Source organism: Corythoichthys intestinalis, chromosome 20 (assembly GCF_030265065.1).
Source record: "Corythoichthys intestinalis isolate RoL2023-P3 chromosome 20, ASM3026506v1, whole genome shotgun sequence".
NCBI classification, from domain to species: domain Eukaryota; kingdom Metazoa; phylum Chordata; class Actinopteri; order Syngnathiformes; family Syngnathidae; genus Corythoichthys; species Corythoichthys intestinalis.
In genome coordinates this window covers 10,817,586-10,836,978 of record NC_080414.1, presented here as the reverse complement: position 1 = coordinate 10,836,978, position 19,393 = coordinate 10,817,586, and the positions used below count along the sequence as shown (strand labels likewise).

Here is a 19,393-nt window from a genome sequence, read left to right as displayed (position 1 = left end):
AATATTTAGTGAATTTTTATAAATCAGCTGTTCATTCCCACATTTCAAAACTGACCAAAAGCATTCAAGTGGAAAATTGAAATGGTAGCCAACATGCTAGCTCCTTTAACTTGAAACCAGCTGACGTTTCCGTGAAGAGGTGAGTGAATTTTAGTGCGATAGCTAGGGTTGGGCATCATTGGAAAGTGAACGATTCGGGTTCCGATTACGATTCCACGTTTCGATTCGGGTTCCGAACGATTCTCGATTACGATTCTTTTAAGAGGCAGGGTAAAAAACAAAAAAATTGCAGTTTATATATTTTTTTTAATTATATGAACTCCTCACAGGGCTAATTTTAACTTGTATATGAATTAGGGCTGTCAAACGATTAAAATTTTTAATCAAGTTAATCACAGCTTAAAAATTAATTAATCGTAATTAATCGTAATTCTAACCATCTATTAAATATGCCTTATTTTTCTGTAAATTATTGTTGGAATGGAAAGATAAGACAAGACGGATAGACATTCATCATACTGTACATAAGTACTGTATTTGTTTATTATAACAATAAATCAACAAGACGGCATTAACATTAACATTCTGTTAAAGCGATCCATGGATAGAAGGACTTGTAGTTCTTAAAAGGTAAATGTAAGGAAAAGTTATAGAAATTTTATATTAAAACCCCTCTTAATGTTTTCGTTTTAATAAAATTTGCAAAATTTTCAGTCAAAAAATAAACTACTAGCTCACCATTGTTGATGTCAATAATTACACAATGCTCATGGTGCTTAAACCCATAAGATCAGTCGCACCCAAGCGCCAGTAGAGGGCGACAAAACACCAAAAAACAAAAGTAACATGTGGCCATGACACTGTGCTGTCATTTTAATCTATTTGAGCGGGGCATGTGCGTTAATTGCGTCAAATATTTTAACGTGGTTAATTTAAAAAATTAATTACCGCCTGTTAACGCGATAATTTTGACAGCCCTAATATAAATGTTAAGTCTTTGAACTACAGCAATTTTTTCCGCTCGGCGGTCAGGGCATCGGAATTGAAGAATTCGAACGATTCCGGGAGCATCGGAGTGATAGAACCGGTTCCCATCGATGCTCGATGCCCAACCCTCGTGATAGCCAAACCAATTCTTGGAAAGTTATTGACAACAGAGTGAATGTTGATTATGTTTCGAAGGAATGCAATGAAATTTACCTATTGAACTAAAATTTGAAGGTCAGCCAACAACTTGTTGCAAACTTCAGTCACATTCAAGCTACTAATTGTAATGTTAATGCTGGCATTACCGTTTTTTTTCCACGTATAATGGAGGACTATTGTTGTAACTCAAGAATGATCTTGGTCTCAAAACCAAATTTGAGGCTTTTGGTCTTGTTTTGCCCAAATTTGTACTCCGTGAGTTGTGTTCTGTGGCAAGTCTTCGTCTTGAATAGCATTATCCTAAACGCAACACTAATTGAGACTGTCCTGTAACACTAAGTGAATGGGAAAGCCCGGCGGGCCTCCAGTCATTGCATTAAAGTGAAAAGGACTGGCTCAATGTGTGAAATAGCCGAGGGGCGGTAAACACTGGCAGCGGCAAGTGATGGCATTGATGCTGTTTATGCTGGAGCGGGTTCAAGCGTCTGCTGAGCGCCATTGTCCAGCTTCATTGTTCACTCCCGCTTAATCCCGCCAGCCGAGGGAGTCCATAAAATCAAAAACGTCCTCACGTCGGCGAGTCAATCGCAACAATTAGCGTTATTCGTCCCCCGGGAGAGGATGAAGGCAAAACATTTGCAGCGAGCGATTGTTCGGCTGCGAAAAAAATGTTGAAAGTGTTCAAATTGCGTTTTCGCGACAGCCAGGTTGTCAAATATCCTTGTCGTCATACTCTGTTTGGACTGACATCAATCGACAGTTCCGACTGATTCACAAAGTGGTACGTGGACGAGTTTGCTCCTAACACCAATTTACAACAAAGACTTGCTACATTTTTCAAAACTTTGATATGTGTTGACTAGAGCTGAAACGAATACTTGAGCAACTCGAGTTTAAAAACTAATCCGAGTAATTTTATTCACCTCGAGGAATCGTTTAATTTTGCCAGCTCTAAGCATCACGTTTTGCCCGGACTACTTTTCATGCGGGACAACGCGCTGACGTCAAGTGCGTAGAGGAAGAAGCAATAAAAAAATACCTTACTGCAGCTGACAGCCGTTACAAACTGCGCCAACGTTGCTAAAAACTACGCCCGCATGTTGCTACAGTAGTAGCAAGTAGCGCCGTCTGATGTGTGTCATAGATATCACATGTACGTAGAGCTAGATGCGAAATGACCGAATTGGCGGCGTAAATAAAACAGCCTTCCATCTTAAAGCAGCACACTTCTCAGGGCTCATAAATAAGATTAACACTGTCACTCGTTCGCGTAAAGTTATCCCTGCGGAGGGCTAGGTTTCTATTCATTATGATCACTGTCGATGCGTGGCTAACTCTTACATACAGGCTTTATTTAATCTGAGAAAACAGTGCTGTAAAGTGATTAGGGTGGAAAATAAAAACTTAATGCCAACTGTCAATTTCAGCTCAGAAGTCATTGCTGGATAAAACACCAAGTAGCGCTGGTGCCTAATGTGCTCCAATACAGCACAGCATTTATTTTGAACACTGCAAAAACTAAAAATCCTATCAGGACTTATAGTTTAGACTAACTTAAAACTTAACTAGAACTTACAGCTTGACACAAGTGGAAATTCAATTGAAACACGTGGGGAAAACACCTAACTTTTTTAAGTGATGTGTGTAATCAAGTGATGTGTGTTATCAAGCGTAATGACATTTTTAGGTAAGAAATTTTTTATAAGATCTACAAGTTTTCTGAGTGAAAGCAGTGAATTAGTCTTTTTTTTTTTAAGTCACATTTGAGATGCAATTGTTGGCAGTTTTCAACAATGTACATCGAAAAAGAAATTGATTGACTGAAAATAGTTCAATATTAGATGAAATGTTGGTGACACTTTATAATAACTATCCGTTTTACTAGTTAATAGATCATTAGTAAACTGTTGATAAATGATTTATTGTCGTTTGTGAAGTATTTGTTAACAGTTTGTTAAGCATTTACAGGGTGTTACAATATGGTTGACTCCATTCTAAATGCCCATGCTAGTTGATGGATCTTAATAAAACTATATACACTTTATATTGAAGGTCATAAGTTTTATTGGTTAAATATACAAAGAAAAGTACAACTATTTGTTGTTACTATGGCAGATTTTCATACATGTGCAACATGAGTGCTGCCTGCAAAATGCCATATGAAAATGCCTTTTCTTTTGGAGTAAACGGCATTTCTTAACCTGAAAAGATAGAAATGCCAAACGTTACACACAAAAACTTGAAACATTTCTACACAAACTGTGTTTCAAGTTAAGAATACCCTGTAAATGCTTAACAAACTGTTAACAAATACTTCACAAATCAACAATAAATCATTTATCAACAGTTTACTAATGATCTATTAACTAGTAAAACAGATAGTTATAAAGTGTTACCGAAATGTCTTGTTTTATCATCTATATTTATAATTGCTCTTTACCTAAAAAAAAAAAAAAAAAATGTTTTATCCGATTATTCGATTAAATCAATAGAATTTTCAGTCGATGACGCGATTACTAAAATATTCGATAGCTGCAGCCCTCGTGTTGACCTTAGTTCATTCTGACAAAGCGTACATGCCCTCTTTTGGAGTCACGACCCTGAACTAAGCTTCCGTGCTTAAATGTTTTATTTTAATAAGATTACATGCCATAAAAATATTGAGTACAAATTCCCAAGACCGCTATAGGTTCTACTGTTAAGTCGACATTTTTGTTGGCCTGTATTGTGTACTTTGCTGTTATCAAAGCTCATTTGCAGCAAAAGGGAAGGATTAGCGCTTGCTATTGTGCACCCAAGCAAAACGGCGAGGTGCACATGAGGTGTATTTACATGTAAATAACTTAAGACATCTCTACTACTCCTCTAGACGGGGTTGAAAAGGGGTTGAATAAAATACAAATATTTATTCATTTAACTTAAGAGCGCATTACGAAGAAACTAAGCTGCAAAGAAACTTTCACGTTCTCACTTATCAACAACACAACTTCAAAGAAAGCGAGCAAATGTTACAACATAACAAAATCAGCATCACAACACTGCAGAATGCTGCAAATATTAGTTTTTCAGTTAGCATGTTAACTAAGTAGCCAAGAAAGCCTTCAATTGTTTGGTAAGCACACTTAACGCACAAATATTAAGCAATAACTCATTCAACTGCTTTCCGGAGTCACTGAAACCAACACACACACAAACTCGCACAGCAGGAGAACGGGCCCAAGGGATCGTGGGTTCTATTTTTAAATCCAATAAGAAAGCGGCTGAGCTGCCTCGCAGGAACAGAACGTGCATGCGATTACGGCGAATACGGCGGATAATATTGGTCAGGGTCGCCTACCGCTCGCAGTCTCTCTTCCCAAACGCTTCTTGAAACCTAATTACGCTCAGTATTTACGCCTCGCAGTGGGAGGCCGCAATGCTAGCGCCGAGGGTGTATAGCCATGCGGAGTTACCTCATTCCGTTTCGTGACACTGGTTCGACTTTCAATTTTCACTTTTACTATCGTCTAACCTCAAGATTTTTTAAAAGTCAGATTGTGGTGACCAACTCAACATTGCTAACCTAGCGGCCCTTTAAAAAATCCAATTTGGACCGACTGACATCGACAGAGTTACCCAAATTGGATTTAACGGCACATCCCCGCCCTGAGCGTAACTTTGCATGCCACCAACATCGCCAGAGACGGTCCCAACGTGAGCGCAGATGTGTGAAATTGAGGCGATTACTGATTAACACTCGCAACTGGAGACCAGAGCTCCCTCTCATTGACTCATAATACAAGACGTGACGGATCGGCGCAGATTCAGTGACATTCAGACGAGCCGCATCAGCAAATGGGATCATAGAACGATTCGGGAGAGTTTAAAAGTCATTGAAACTATTACAACTAAAAGCTGTGGAATCATGATTTGTTTCAAATGTTGGATTCTTCATCTTTGAAATCCTTTAATCCATCTTTTCATTACCTTGGACCATCCTTGAGTCCAAAAAAAAAAAAAACCCTGTATTCATAAGAAATCGAACGTGAGCATGAAGATTAAACAGTTTTCTTCAGGTTCCATTTGCCCTTGACGCTACATTCTTTTATAGTCACTATGGAAAATGGACTGCATTAGAGTTTGGACAGTAGCGAGGCGAATAAACGGTATGAATGAGCAATTCACGGCTGTTTACGCCCCCAAAGAGTACCGATGAAAGATGAGTCCTGGCAAACTGCTGGCAGACTTGTCTAAATTCACAGGTTCACGCCTAATAACGACTTTGCCAAAAGCAGAAATAGAAAATGAGCAAAGTCATTACGCTGTCACTTTTGTTCACTGATGAGGAGCGCTCTCCTCCAACTCAACAAGCGCCCGCGGGGCTCGACGCAAAGACGGAATGAAGTCGGCCAGAAATTGGGCACTTTATTCAGCGCTAAGCTAAGCTGCCGACGTTTCCACTTTCACACTTTTCTCATTATCACGCCAGCAAATGGACCGGGCTCGGGCTCATTGCTTTCAGCCAGGAAGCGCTATGTGCTCACCAATCGAGAGGATAAATAAGAGGTTTTAGTCCTTCGACTTTGTTGTTAAACTTGGAGATGAAAGAGCTACACAGGGGAACTGAAAACTACAAGTGCGAATGGAGCTAAAGTGGCTAAACAGTCCGAAAATGGCCGCTTCAAACCAAAGTAAGAGACTTCATGTATTTTTTCAAGCATGACTTCTTCAGTCTTTTTCGTGGGTCCGCTCATGTTAGACATGTCTACCAAAGTTCATGTTGCAAAGGGAAAGCAGCTTCAGGGGATGAATTTTCCCAAACACTGACTAACTGAGTTCTGAGTCATCAATCTTTGCCGTCATGCTCTACCCACATGCGAAGATGAAAACTAGAAATCTTCACAATTTAGTCAACCATCTGTTTAGGTTCAAATTTGGCCGCAATTAAAATCTCAGTCAATGTATCTTTCTGGGCCAAAATGGCAATCTTCTGGCATGGAATCTGAAGATTTGAAAGGTCACCCTTATATTCAGGTGCTAAATTTGTTAAAGGGAAACTCTGACTTAAAAGACTTGTTGGCTCTAATAAGCCACAACTGTTGTCTTTCACTAAAATATGTTACTAAAAACACATATAATAACGCCATTGACTTAAAAACCTATAATATTTTGTACATGTTTTGACCTACAGAGGGCGCCATGTTTAGTGCGCGCAGTGGACTTTCCTTCCTACATTGAGAGACGTCCAACACATGCGCACATCAGTTAAAAGCTGCGAGTACTTACTATTTGTGTTTTTATTAGTGTTGCAACAATACCATTTTTTGGCCCCGAATCCTGGCTGTGCAATATCGGCCGTTACCACTTTGACTTTGTATATATATATATATATATATATATATATATATATACATATACACAAAGTCAATCCAGTAGAACTTTTTATTGCATACCTGGTATGGGTGACAATAGTTAAATAAACCTTTGGCTTTTAAAGGCCAAAATAGTGCTAAATTCGTGAAATTAAAACATGTATAATAATAGCCCAACAGTAAGAAAGTAAAAATACAATGAATAAATAATTTATAAACCCCGAGTTTGGCTCTCAAAGGCCAAACAGTGCAACTTTAATTCAATTATAAGTAATAATAATTGACCACAGCATCCTGTCTCTCTATTAGCCTCCCTCTCTGGGCACCAGCAGCAACACACATTTAGCCACTTAGCTTGGCCTACTTCTAAAGCACTTTTGAACAGGCTTGCCATCAGTCCTTTGAAATAAGAATTGAGAATTAAAAGTTGCGTACCGTATTGAACCAATACAGAATATACAGTAAATAGATACATTTCTATGCATTTTAGTAGTTTTGGGGATCATATGTTTTTTCGTCGCCTGTACGGCTTTGGGCGCGAGGGGAGCGTCCCTTATTTCTATTTCTGAAAGATGGCAACCCTACTTTTGAAACAGGTCTCAAATTACTGTGGTATTTCTTTCAGTAATAGACAATAAAAGTAAAGTACACGAACTGAACTGACCAGAGATTGTTGCTCCGGTCAAGCCCTCTCCCTCTGGATAGCAGTCCGACTGTTGCAGCATCAAACTCTTTGTGTTCGTTCACATGTTTCGTCTTCAAATGTTTTATTAGGTTCGAGGTATTTAAACTGGTCGATTTAACTACACCTCTCCAAACTTTCAGGCCGCAAATCTTGTATGCAGCCATTGTACGCGACGGAGATTATAAACTGAAATATTTCCAGACCGCTGACATTTTCCTCTCGTACTTTGTTTTTCCTACGTATGAAAAAGCTGCCCCGGCATTGGTTAAGAGCGGCTATTGTCCAGCTCTCATTGGTCTGGAGCAGGCCAATAGCGATAGCTGCTTGGCGTGCAAGTCAATAACGACAGCTGCTTGGCATGCAAAGTAATCACGTGTCATCACACAACAGAGAGTGTAGTGAACGTCAGGAGAAAAAAAAGACTACGTTCAAGTGTTATAATAGTGGACCAGTAAATAGTATCGGCGGCATCTTTGTTGCTACTCGTCGATACCACCATTTCGGGCCGGATCAGCGCCCCTGACGATACTTGCATCGGTGCATCATAAGTTTTTATTGAGTCCTTTATTACCTTTTCATTGCCTTAAAATATACGTTTTGCATGTGTTTCCCTCTCATACTTAAAAGCATTGTTTTTTAACCCCCCTTATTTGATATCACTACATTTCAGTATTTCCTAAAAGCATCTTTAGTATGTTCTGTCTGTATGTATGTATCTAAACAAAACAAGCTGAAAGAGCACGGTAGTAATTTAGGTGTCAAATTTCCCTCTTGTAGCACGTTTTGCCGGTGTAGCACATTTTGGCGGAACATCGGTTGTCCTTCTCTCTTATCTCATCCCGTTTTTCCTGTTCATTTTGCTTTTCCTGCGTTTTGTGAAATAGCGACAATGCTGTCATGCTCATTAAGGTCTCACGGGTTCAAATTGAAAGGGCTCAAAAAGTTGGCATGTTTATGTCGCTAGAGCCCTGCAGCACAAGCCAATGACGTCACCGCCCTGTGACGACAACAATGGCGACCGTTTTAAACTAATTTTACAAATTGTATGAAACGAAAACATCAAGAGGGATTTTAATATCAAATTGTTTAACTCATAATAACGTTTATCTTTTAAGAACTACAAGTCTTTCAATCCAGGGTTCCCTTTAACATTCCCCAAGCTACACACCCTACCAAATGAATAAATTTGCCAAATTAGATGTGGGTTTTTTTTTTTGCATCTAAAAAAGCTCACAAAATGTCACTTCATTTTCACTAATAACGACAACAATAGAATAAAATTGAGACCCTCAAGTGAGATCACACTAGAGACACCTTATAGTGTCTCACAGCCGCAGGTGTTTTCACGTGTACTAGAAAGTACACGTCGTTAATTGGTTTCAATTCCAGATAGAAATCTCAGTAACATCACCAGTGGCGCATATGTGGCCAAAGCTAGTGTCTATCAAACTCTCAGACAAGTTTTGGACAAACTTTACATCTGACTTTAGAGAAGATAACAAAATAACAAGTCAGCACTTGACACGTTTCGGGAAGCGCAAGCGTCTGCTATCGGGACTGAACCTTTGGAAGAAGACTCGACATGTCCGCCAAGGGGCGGCCACGTCGATCAAATCATGCGCTCGATAGCTCATCTTCAAGCGGAGGACATTTTTCCCCGACACGGTATCCGTCCCAAGGGCCTATGCTCGCCTGGAAGTGTAATTAACAAGCCGACGCGCGTCGTTACACGTGCCAGCTGACAATCAGCGCGCACCTCCGAGAGCCAATCAATCGCGCGCAATTCCTTCCTATCAAAAAAATTCATCAGTGTTGTTTATTCTTAAGAGTTCCTTAGGGTCCGGTGAGGATAATTAGCCATCAGCGCTACGTCCCTTGAAAGCTCTCGGACCATCTGGATCGCTTCGACAATGCCCGAAGCGTGCCAGTCAATCGAAAAAATAATAACAAGGAGAAATCTTCTCCGTGTTTAGCCAGAAACTCGCGATTAAATTAAAATGGGAAACAAACATACAACACAGACGGCACTCTCCAGAATGTCAAGCTTGGAAATGGTAGATTACGACAAGGTGACCCCGAAGGATGCGGCTGCGGCAGGCAGATAGGAAGATCAGGGAGGTCGTCCGCGACGGCCACATTCCGAATTCCATAGTGCCCCTGCATTGTTGCTGATTGGAGGGTATTCATCCCAGATTTTAACATTTTTAAAAAATACCAGGGTTTCAAAAACTGGAAGTGGATTTGTTTTACAGGATTGACCATGTGTAATAATGTGTTGACATAAACATAGAAAGATGTTGCGTTTTGTCGACTCTTAACATTGTAAAAATCAACCTTTTCTGTAGCGTTTTCATGTTATCCGTTCACTTACCGTAACACTGTGATAGCGCCCATTTTTGCAAGAAACAGAAAAACTGTTCTCGAAGAGGCTAAATGCAATGGTAAAAATGATTTTAAAAATGCAAAAAAACCTATCTGAAATCTTAACCAGTCAAAGTATTCTTACTTAATGTAAAGTTGAAAGCCTATGAACTGTATGCGTAAAAATGAATGCAACTGTCTGAAAATACATATACAGTATATACCACTGAAATATAGTGATCCCTCATTTTTCGCAGTTAATGGGGAACAGAACCTGTTGCAATAAGTGAAAAAAACGCGAAGTGTGTGTGTTCAATGCATTTATTTAGATCGAGTATTGGAAAGAGCTACTTATAAGACAAGTTTTTTCACTTTTTTCCCCTGAAGTATAATTTAAAAACATTTTTTATGTACATATATATTTTAATAAATGGTTTTAAGCACTTCAAATGCAATAACTACGATAAGTTAAATTACTAAATATTATAAATGATAAATTATTGAAATATATTCAAACAAGTAGAAAAATGCTTGTCTTTATAAAATGGTTCATTGAGTCCACTGAAATTCACTCAAGCTACTCACACAATGAGTTGCCACAGCAACTGTTTAACAAGTTAAACGATGATTGACGCATGCTGCTCTTTGAAGTTGTTATCGCTGGCAAGATCAAACCGCAAAATCTGTCAATCATCGTTAACTTTAATAAGCAACACCAGGGCACTGCCTGACCAACAAAGAGCAGCAGGAGGGAGAGTGAAACATCACAGAAGACTAATTCAGTTCTGACAGCTTTAAAAATTAACTTTTTTTTTTTTTTTAACCTTTTTTTTGAAGCAGAAATCAAATACGATACCTTCTCATGAGCAGGTATCTCGAACAATAGCCATAGTGCTTTATCATGGTTGCCATTCAGCATGGAGGTCCTGGTAAAACATCTGGGGCGATCTTGGGCAACTTTGTGGCTGGAAGGTTCAAGCAATATATTAGACCCGGTATAAATGATCCTCAAGTGAATATGATAGTAAAAAGTACTTGAGTATGCAAATCATCCATTTCTTTAAACCTCTTACAATTTCAAACCCCCCGCCAAAAATTCTACTTACAAGTGCAGCCATTGTGTGACGAATGTCAGTCACGCCTTGCACGTAAAGCACATTACCACTGATACACTCAAAACAGGTAGAAAGTAACTATAAAGAAAATAGATGCTATATGACAAAGTATCTGTACCTGTTCAATCCCGTCACTGTCCTCCTTTCTCTGTGTGATTCTCAGATCAAGCCCACTTCACTTCCTGGGTCCAGTAAAGCACGTTTCTCCAATAGCTACGCTAAGCACAGCGGTTTGTCCAAGCATGACGAGTAGGCGGGACAATCTGAAAAACTTGCGTTTGATTGGATGAAATAGTACTGATATTTAAAACTATACGACAACAGTTATTTGCCTACTTCTGGGAACATGAGCATTAATTTGAATTTTCTTCACCAATTCACATCAGACAAATGAAATTCTGCTTTTTAACTTTATTAAACAAGATTCTTTTCGCTGGGATGAATATGATCAAGGCGTTTTCTTCCCCTTTTAGGCAGCAATGAGGTTAAACGTCTGTAGAGGTTGCTTGATTACTTAGACTGTGTGGAGTTTGCTCTCTTAACATCAACTTTAAGAATTCAGATCGAATAATTACAATTCTCACCTCCTGGTTTGCAACTAATATCTAGCATAGGATTACAATGCAAGACTGTCTTAAAGAAGAACATAGAAAAAAGGCCATTTAAAATAAGCATAAGCGCTCTGTGTGCAGTTCACTACTAGGTAGCACATACTACACAAGAGCATGAAAGCATGCTTACTTACCTTCACAATTGTGAAAATAATTCGACATATAGACAAGTTTCCTGAGCGAAACATGGGCAGCGCCATCTTTGACAATTTCTGCTTCGAACTTCCGGTTTAGACAGAACAACATGAAGTACAGTTGAAGTAAGCAGTGTGTTGGTAAAGGTAAAACTCCAAAATCAAACCAGAGAAACCCACGGAATCTCCAAAAATGGATTCAGCATGACGTAGATGAAACTCCGAGACCTTCTGTGCTGAAGCGCCTATGTATAAGTGGAACGTTTTGATCAGCGACCAGATAGTAGTTACGATGTGCCAGTGTGGATCTAACTTGCCTTACGCTTCAAATCAAAACCAGCTGCAGACAACAAGTTAGGGATGTGCTTTAAACCTAAGGATCCACCTAAAAGATTGTATGTTTGTTCTTATCACTTTGTTGATCATTCGTGGACAAAATTAGAACAACCTATGCAGCCAGTGTTAACATGAAAGTAGATTGATACACCGGCCACTTAAGGGACCAAAATGACGTGAAATTACAAATAATATGACAGTTGCCGAATACAAAAGGGCTGACACGTATTTTGTTGTTACAAGGAAATACTAAAAGGTAAGCAAACAAATATAGTATTTCATTTTTTTTATAGCCAATATTGATCGCAATAAAACTTTTGGAAAACATGATTCCATTTCTTGTTTTATTTCAAAAGATTGCTGCATGTGCAAAACAGGTCAATAAATCCCAATTTATAAAATTATTAGAAAAATATTAACGAAGGTTGAGCATACGAGGAATTTGTTATCAGACAGCAGAGCTTAAGAGAGCCTCGCCAAACTTTCACCTGCCATTACGGAGATCCTCGGCGGCCTCCAGACGGGCTTTCTCACGCTGTCCTCGGTAATTCCAGCTCCAATAGCGTATCTCAAAGTTGCTGCAGTTAAAAAACTCGTAGTTGAACGGACCGCCGCGAGGCAAGCAACCGTCTGTCCCAGCCTCTGGGCTGCCGGGTAGAACTTAGTCACGATATGTGTACATCAACTTGTCTTCCCTTGCCTAACAGAATTTTCCACCTGTAAACTAACAAAAAACTTGTAACACTTGCATTTATGCTTTGATTGAATTGTGCCATCTACACGTACTGATTAGCAACAGGCTCGCAGCAGATAGAGTATTTGTAGTAAATAATATTAAAGATCATCATAATTACAATATTCATCGTAATAGCAGGATCAAAGGCAACAAGTCATTTCATGCGCAAGATTTTAGCTTTAGCATTTTTTGAACACCGGACACATGAAAATGCAGGGATAGGAAGAACATACCTTCCATAAAACAGCGGCAACATGGCTACAAAAACACCCGGTCTTTGTGGAGGCACGAGCTTGGTTCCACATCGGCTTCATGAAAATGTTGTCCTCCTCTGTCGCGATGATGGCAGATGGATGCGGTATTTCCAAATTGTCTTTAAGGGATTTTGATGAGTAATGTGACTCCTAGAAGTGGGAACCTCTTGGTACCTCACGATACGATACGCGATACAAAGCTCACGCCAACGATGATCTGAAGATATGGCGATACAACTATTATCAATACATTGGTCAGGAAATTATTCTAGTTTATTCGAAAAACAATAATCAGAAAAACAAGCTTCTGCTGTGAATTGGAATGAGTTTATCACTACTAGGCGTCCAATCCATTTGAACTGGGAGGTTGGCAGCGAATGAACTTTCGTGCATTCGCTGCCATCCCTCCCACTTCAAACGGATTGAACATCTTTGGCCGTCAGTGGCAGCCAATGCTAGGCAATGATGTAATTTGGGGTCAATTAAGGTCATTTACCTGTTGATTTTCAGTTACTTCCAGTTGATTTGGGGGTATTTTATGGGTCACTTCCTGTTTATTTTTAGTTACAGAACAGGAAGTGACCTGGGAATCACCAAAAAGAATAGGCAGTGACTCAAACTCAACAGGAAATAACCTGTAAATGCTCTCAAATGAACAGCAAGTGACCTGTAAATGGCCTGAAAATCGGACCGAATGACTGAATGCTCTGGTTTCGAATGAACGAACGTTCTCAGTCAAAATAGATTGGGCGTTGAGCACCGTCAATGCAGCCTTAGAGTTAACAGAGGCATTATTGAGGTGGAAGATTTTAGGAGCAACTTGTTGGTTCCTTTTTATTTTTCTTCTTAGACATTGACACCTTTTTAAAATGATATCTCGATTCTTGGCAGGCGCATATCGATAAACTTTTGGGATACAAAGTATCACGATATTCACACCCCTAGTTACTCCAGCTACACTGTTGATTTGGATTACTGGTGCACGATAATTATTGGTCCGATAATAGGAATTATGACGTCATCTTGATAAATCTAATCACATTTATAATGCGACCGATAATATGTACTGTTCTGGCTTTACAGTTTACACACTAGTATGGGAAATCAGTTGACCATTTGCGGCGCATTGCTCCCACCTGCTGGTCAGATTAATTTACTGCATCTATTTTTTGTTACAGTAGTTTGGTTCAATCACTTACACATTGCGGTGTCTAGCGGTAGCATTGACAGTCGTGAATGCTTTCTGTTACGTTTCCGCCTCGGAAATATATGTAAGTATTTTATGTTTACTGTAACATATGGATGTGCAAGATATATTTACTTCTGTGGTGAAGGGTCATATGTACAGAACTTCATAAGTTGTGTTATAGAAGCCAGCCAATGCTTTAGTAGCTCAAGCTAGTGTGCTATGCTATACATATAATAGTTGTGCATATCAGTGTATTGTGCAGTTTATTGTATATTGAGTATTGAGTATGATGTGTATTTTTCTGTTGTACTTTCACAATATTAAGACGAGTGTCTTCTCATAAAAGCAAGAAAAGACCAAGCCTTGTGGTTTACGGAGGTGCATTCATTCTTAGCTGGCTGTCAGGCAGTGCAGAAATGAAACGCACTGTTTTGTTCATGTCATTATGAAAATCTGGTGAGCTCAAAGGCAAATCTATCTATCTGAATCCACTACTATTTATTTTTTTTTAACCTCCAAGTGTTCAAAAACTCAAGTTATACATTTAAAAAATTATATATTTATTATCGGTCATCGATATTGGCTTTGAGGAGCAGAAGGTTATCGATATCGGTATCTGTTTTTAAAAAAATGGATAGCGTGCACCCCTATTTTGAATGGAGAAATGGGAGAAATAACCTCGGAAACTTGTCTAATAAATAGTTTACAATGCAAGACAGTTTCTTACAGAAGGACACAGGAAAAAGCCATTTTAGCATAAGCCTCGGTGCGCAGTTCACTATTAGGTAACACTAGGGTGACCAAACGTCCTCTTTTGCCCGGACAAGTCCTCTTATTACGTGCCCTCCGGAGTGTCCGGCCGAGATTCATAAATTCATTAAAATGTCCGGTATTTATTATTTTTCACGGGACCGATTTGAAGAGAATCCCTTCGGCCGCTAGGGGGCAGCGCCTGCTTGCGTTGACGTGGCTCCTACTAGTAGGAGCGGGAGAAGGAGTAGATCTTTTTTTTGTTGGCAGTTTAACCTGTTTCATGGGGAATTACCACCATCTACTGACGGTTTGGCGAGAGATCTGACTACAGTAAGTTCAATAAAGAGTTCGAAAAGACGTGGCTCCATACACCTTTCTGTAAGTTTATCTCCTGTTAATGTCAGTCATGTGTCTTCTCTTCTGTATATAGGGTTATATGTGTACACAGAGATGCAGTACATTGTATCAGTCTTGTAATTGTTTTGCGTTACTTAATGGTTGAATGCTAGTATAGCTAAATAGCTGTGTTTCTTATGAGTTTATTTTACGATAAATACGTATATAAAGCAAATGTTGACTTCTGTCGGAGATTTGCACTGGTGTAGTCTGTAAAATCCCGTTTGTTGTCGCATCTTTGCGCTGCCGATGATAGTAAACTTTTATGACAAAGTCTGATTTTGACTCGGTTCCCGTACTCGCTAATGGGGTAGCAATCAGTGAGCTCAGCCGCGCTAGGCATTATGGGCAATGTAGTTTTCAAATGCTGCATTTGGAAACATGCTGGTTGAATAGCTTGTCGGTTATTGTTTGCGTACAATCTAGAACACAGGTGTCAAACCGATTCCAGAAAGGGCAAAGTGGGTGCTGGATTTTGTTCCAACCGATAACGCGCAGAGAGTTTAACCAATGAACTTCCTGCTGAAACAAGCAGCACCTGACAAAGTTTAACTGATTACAAATGTAAAAGATCTAATTGGTGAAAAGATATATATATATATATATATATATATATGTGGGAATAACAATTTACAATTTGTCAACGACAGTTGTCGTGATAGTAATTTAAAGAAAATGTTGAGTTGGCACATAGCCTACTGTGTGTGTGTATTGACTGGACTACATTTCCATGGGTCTGCATTATATTATTTTTTTTTTTAATCATTATTGATTTTTTTTGTTTGTTTGATTTGTTTTTTTTTTTTTTTTTTTTTTTTTTTTTTTTATGTTTTTTTATTTAGAAAGAAGCCTGTTGGGTAACCATTTGAGTTAAAAAAAAAAAAAAAAAAGTGGGTGAAATAGGCATCTTTGAGTGATCTTCGAGTAAAATTCAAGTATCTCGAGGCCCAGCCGAGTGTCCTCTTTTTTGGAAATCAAAATATGGTCACCCTAGGTAACACATAACATGAACAGAACATGAAAGCATGCTTACTTACATTCAAAATTGTGAATAATAATTCGACATATAGTGTACACCTTAAAGCATTTTGTAATTTGAAGATGTGGAGGCATTCGTTTGATTTACGTCCTTCAGGGAAAAGGCAGGTGGAATAGCATGCGATTGTCAGACAAGATGACAGTGTTGACAGAGACAGAACAGCGCCAGCCCTTCCAAACAGTTTGGATGGATGTCAGTGGCATATATTCATTATGAAGTGCAATTTTCAAAACATATTTTTCAGTCTAATTTGCCATTTGTCGTGCCCTTTTTATATTGTGGTGGTGTTTAGTTAATGGCTATGCAATGAACTCGTTAGTCAACTAAGGGTTGTCCTATTAGTTAATGTATGTAAACGAAAATTACATGACATGTTTCGTGTACAGTAAATTACGGGAATAGCAGTATCCAATGTAGACGAGCATGTGAGAACGTCGCAATTATTTGTACACGGGCGACAAACATTTGGTCTATCCAATAAAATTAAGTGGAATATTTACTCATACAAGGCTTTTTTTTTTTTTTTTAACTTACTGTCAATCTTTTCTTCGACTGGAGTTCGGCAGCTTCAAAGCCGAAAATAACAAGTGCTATGCGAGCACCAGTCTCCGTCTGCAACACATGTACAGCTTATTATTGGACAAGAACGTCAAACATCTTGTCACAACCGAACAAAATGAAGTGGAATATTTGTTCTTGCATATTATTATAAGTGTGTTTACCTTTTCTCAATCATTTTGCGCTTTCAGTTGATGATAACAGTGCTTAGCTCGCGCCATTCCCCGTCCGCAGCACTGTGGAAAGGACTTTATTGTAAACGGAAGGCATACATATGGTCACTTTAATAGCTTATAAGCAAATGAAGTATAACATGTATTTATAAAAAACTATTAGGCTATAACTTTATTTACTTACTCTAATTTGTTGCGTTTGTCAACTAGCAGTCATGCACAACGTAGGTGCTATAATTGGGAGATGGAAAATACAGAGGCAGCGTTGCTAATTATCTCAGGTGCACCATGGGCGAAGCTACGAGCCAGTGTTGAGTCGGTCGTGAACGATTCGTTCTTTTTGAACGAACCGTTCTTTTTGAACGAATATTAGGAGGAACTAGACCGAACCAATCGCCTTCTGCACTGATTCGCTCATAAAGTGGAAGTTCAGGGTTTTTGACATTAAGCTTAATCTTCGAGTTAGCGGGGGGGTTTAGTTAGTTGGTGGAGTTCATTTCAACAAATTCCGTTTCGTTTGTAAGTTATTTGTTAGTTTCAGGGCTCCGGAGTGGCTAAACTAGCGCGAGTCAATGGCACCATTATAGCATGCCAATAAAAAAACAACATATGCACGCATGAAAATCATCGATGATCCATGCAATCAATAGCGTTGGCATAGGCGGAGTTTGACTTTTGGGCCGGGGGGGCACATGTTGATGACCCCAAAACGCAGTGTCAGCAATTAAATTAACTTGCAGGAATATTTATAATAACAAGTTGAAAATGCATGTTTTTGTTTCCCATCATTATGGGGAATTCTAAATCAGGCTGCTTAGAACACTTATAATTTTCGCCAAGATCGTCATCCATTGAATATGGTACGCCCGCCGGTGTCGTGCCAATGTTGTTACCCCAGTCAAAAATTGTATCCCCCGGGTGGATTCATATGGAAGTAGATTTGTGTCTTCATTATTCGATTAAAAAATGTGTGTTTGAATGCAAAAACAAAATTGAAACTCAAAAAAATGCATTTGAAAGCTGTTTTTTTGTTTGTTTGTTTTTTATTTTGATTGAAGCAATGTTGTTTTGGGTTTGGGCCACATTTTGCCTGGGACATTTGTGTCTTTATTATTCAATCAAAAAATAGGTTGTTTCAAACAAAATGTATTTTCAAACGAAAAATCACTTCAATCAAAAAAAAAAAACAAAAAAAAAACATTTCAATGGTAGAAAAAAAAGTTTTTGAATGCGAAAAAATATTTGAGATATTTGCATTTGAACACAATTTTTAATTTTAAAAGTTTTCTTTTATTTTGGCAATCCTTTTTGTGTTTGAGCCATATTATGAGTAGAACATTTGTGTCTAAATCATTCAATCCCGCAAAAAGTTGCTTCAATCAAAAAAAAAAAAAAAAAAAAATTCAAACAAAGAAAAAAATCATTTAAACAATAAAATTGCCCTCCCCTATTTTTTTTTTTTATTTAAAGCAGACATGTCCAAAGTCCGGCCCGGGGGCCAAATACGGCCCGTGGTCAAATTTCATCCGGCCCCCAGCCTCTGTCATAAAATCAATAACATCTGGCCCGCACACAGACTTAACACACAGCCGACGCTTCAAGGATAGGTGGAAATTGGACTATTTCTTCACTAAAATACGCAACAACTGTGTCTTGCCTCATTTGCAAAGAGACAGTCGCTGTTTTTGAAGATTTAAAAGAGAGGCGATATTACCAAACAAAACACGCTGACATGTACGACAAGATTACAGGGAAGATACGCAGCGAGAAATTGAAGAAACTTGAAGCTAGTTTAATTTCACAGCAGTAGTATTTCGCAAAAGCCCGAGATTCGAAAGAGAACGCCGCAAAGGCTAGTTGCGAGTTGAAATTATTCATTAAAAAAATAATAAAGCAAATGTGACAAATGGCTTGCTAAATTTTGCTTAAATATATTGTTCTACGTAAAGGACGTCTGCCAAGGTCGGCCCCCCACAATTTTACCATGCCAAATCTGGCCCCCTTTGCAAAAAGTTTGGACACCCCTGATTTAAAGCATCCCCTCGCAATTTCTCCAGAAATTGCATCTTTCAGTTCCTCTAAAACTACCTCCATTTTCTCCCCTGCTCGGCCACGATATCGGAACATTCAGAACAAGATCACATTAACAACGACGCTGTTGCACATCAGCGGCGTCAATTTTCAACGTTGTCAACTTTCCGCCTTTGTTCTGACATCTCAGAGAGATCGTCTCTGGTATTTGGCATCCCTCAAGGAGTCTCGCAGAATCGTGTCGGCGCGTTCAAAGCGGCTCAGCCGGCTGATGCCCCACTTAAGTGACAAGACAAGCCAGGGAGCCGGCGTTTGTCTCAAAAACAACGAGCCGCGCTGGAGATACTCTCGATACTGAGCTTGAAGGCTGAAATGTTCGCAATCTCAAGCTAACATTTTTGAAGAGGCTAGCGAGTTGGAGATGAAATGTTAAAATCTTACTGGTGGCAATAATAATAAGCCAATATCAAAAATGTCTCGATAAACAGCGCTTCAAAAGCGTATTTGTATTAGTAGTGCTATAAA

The 19,393-nt window shown here is 38.9% G+C and overlaps 1 long non-coding RNA gene across 1 annotated transcript in view; it reads right to left on the bottom strand.

The window, feature by feature from the left end:
* The window catches only part of LOC130908495 (uncharacterized), a 78,649-nt gene extending 61,480 nt beyond the window's left edge, over positions 1-17,169 (bottom strand). Inside the window, exons 1-3 of the long non-coding RNA XR_009061604.1 lie at positions 17,022-17,169; positions 16,829-16,900; positions 16,641-16,718 (exon numbers count right to left, since the gene is read on the bottom strand). This is a non-coding gene — a long non-coding RNA (uncharacterized LOC130908495). The remainder of the gene's footprint in view (positions 1-16,640; positions 16,719-16,828; positions 16,901-17,021) is intronic.
* Positions 17,170-19,393: the final 2,224 nt, after the last annotated feature.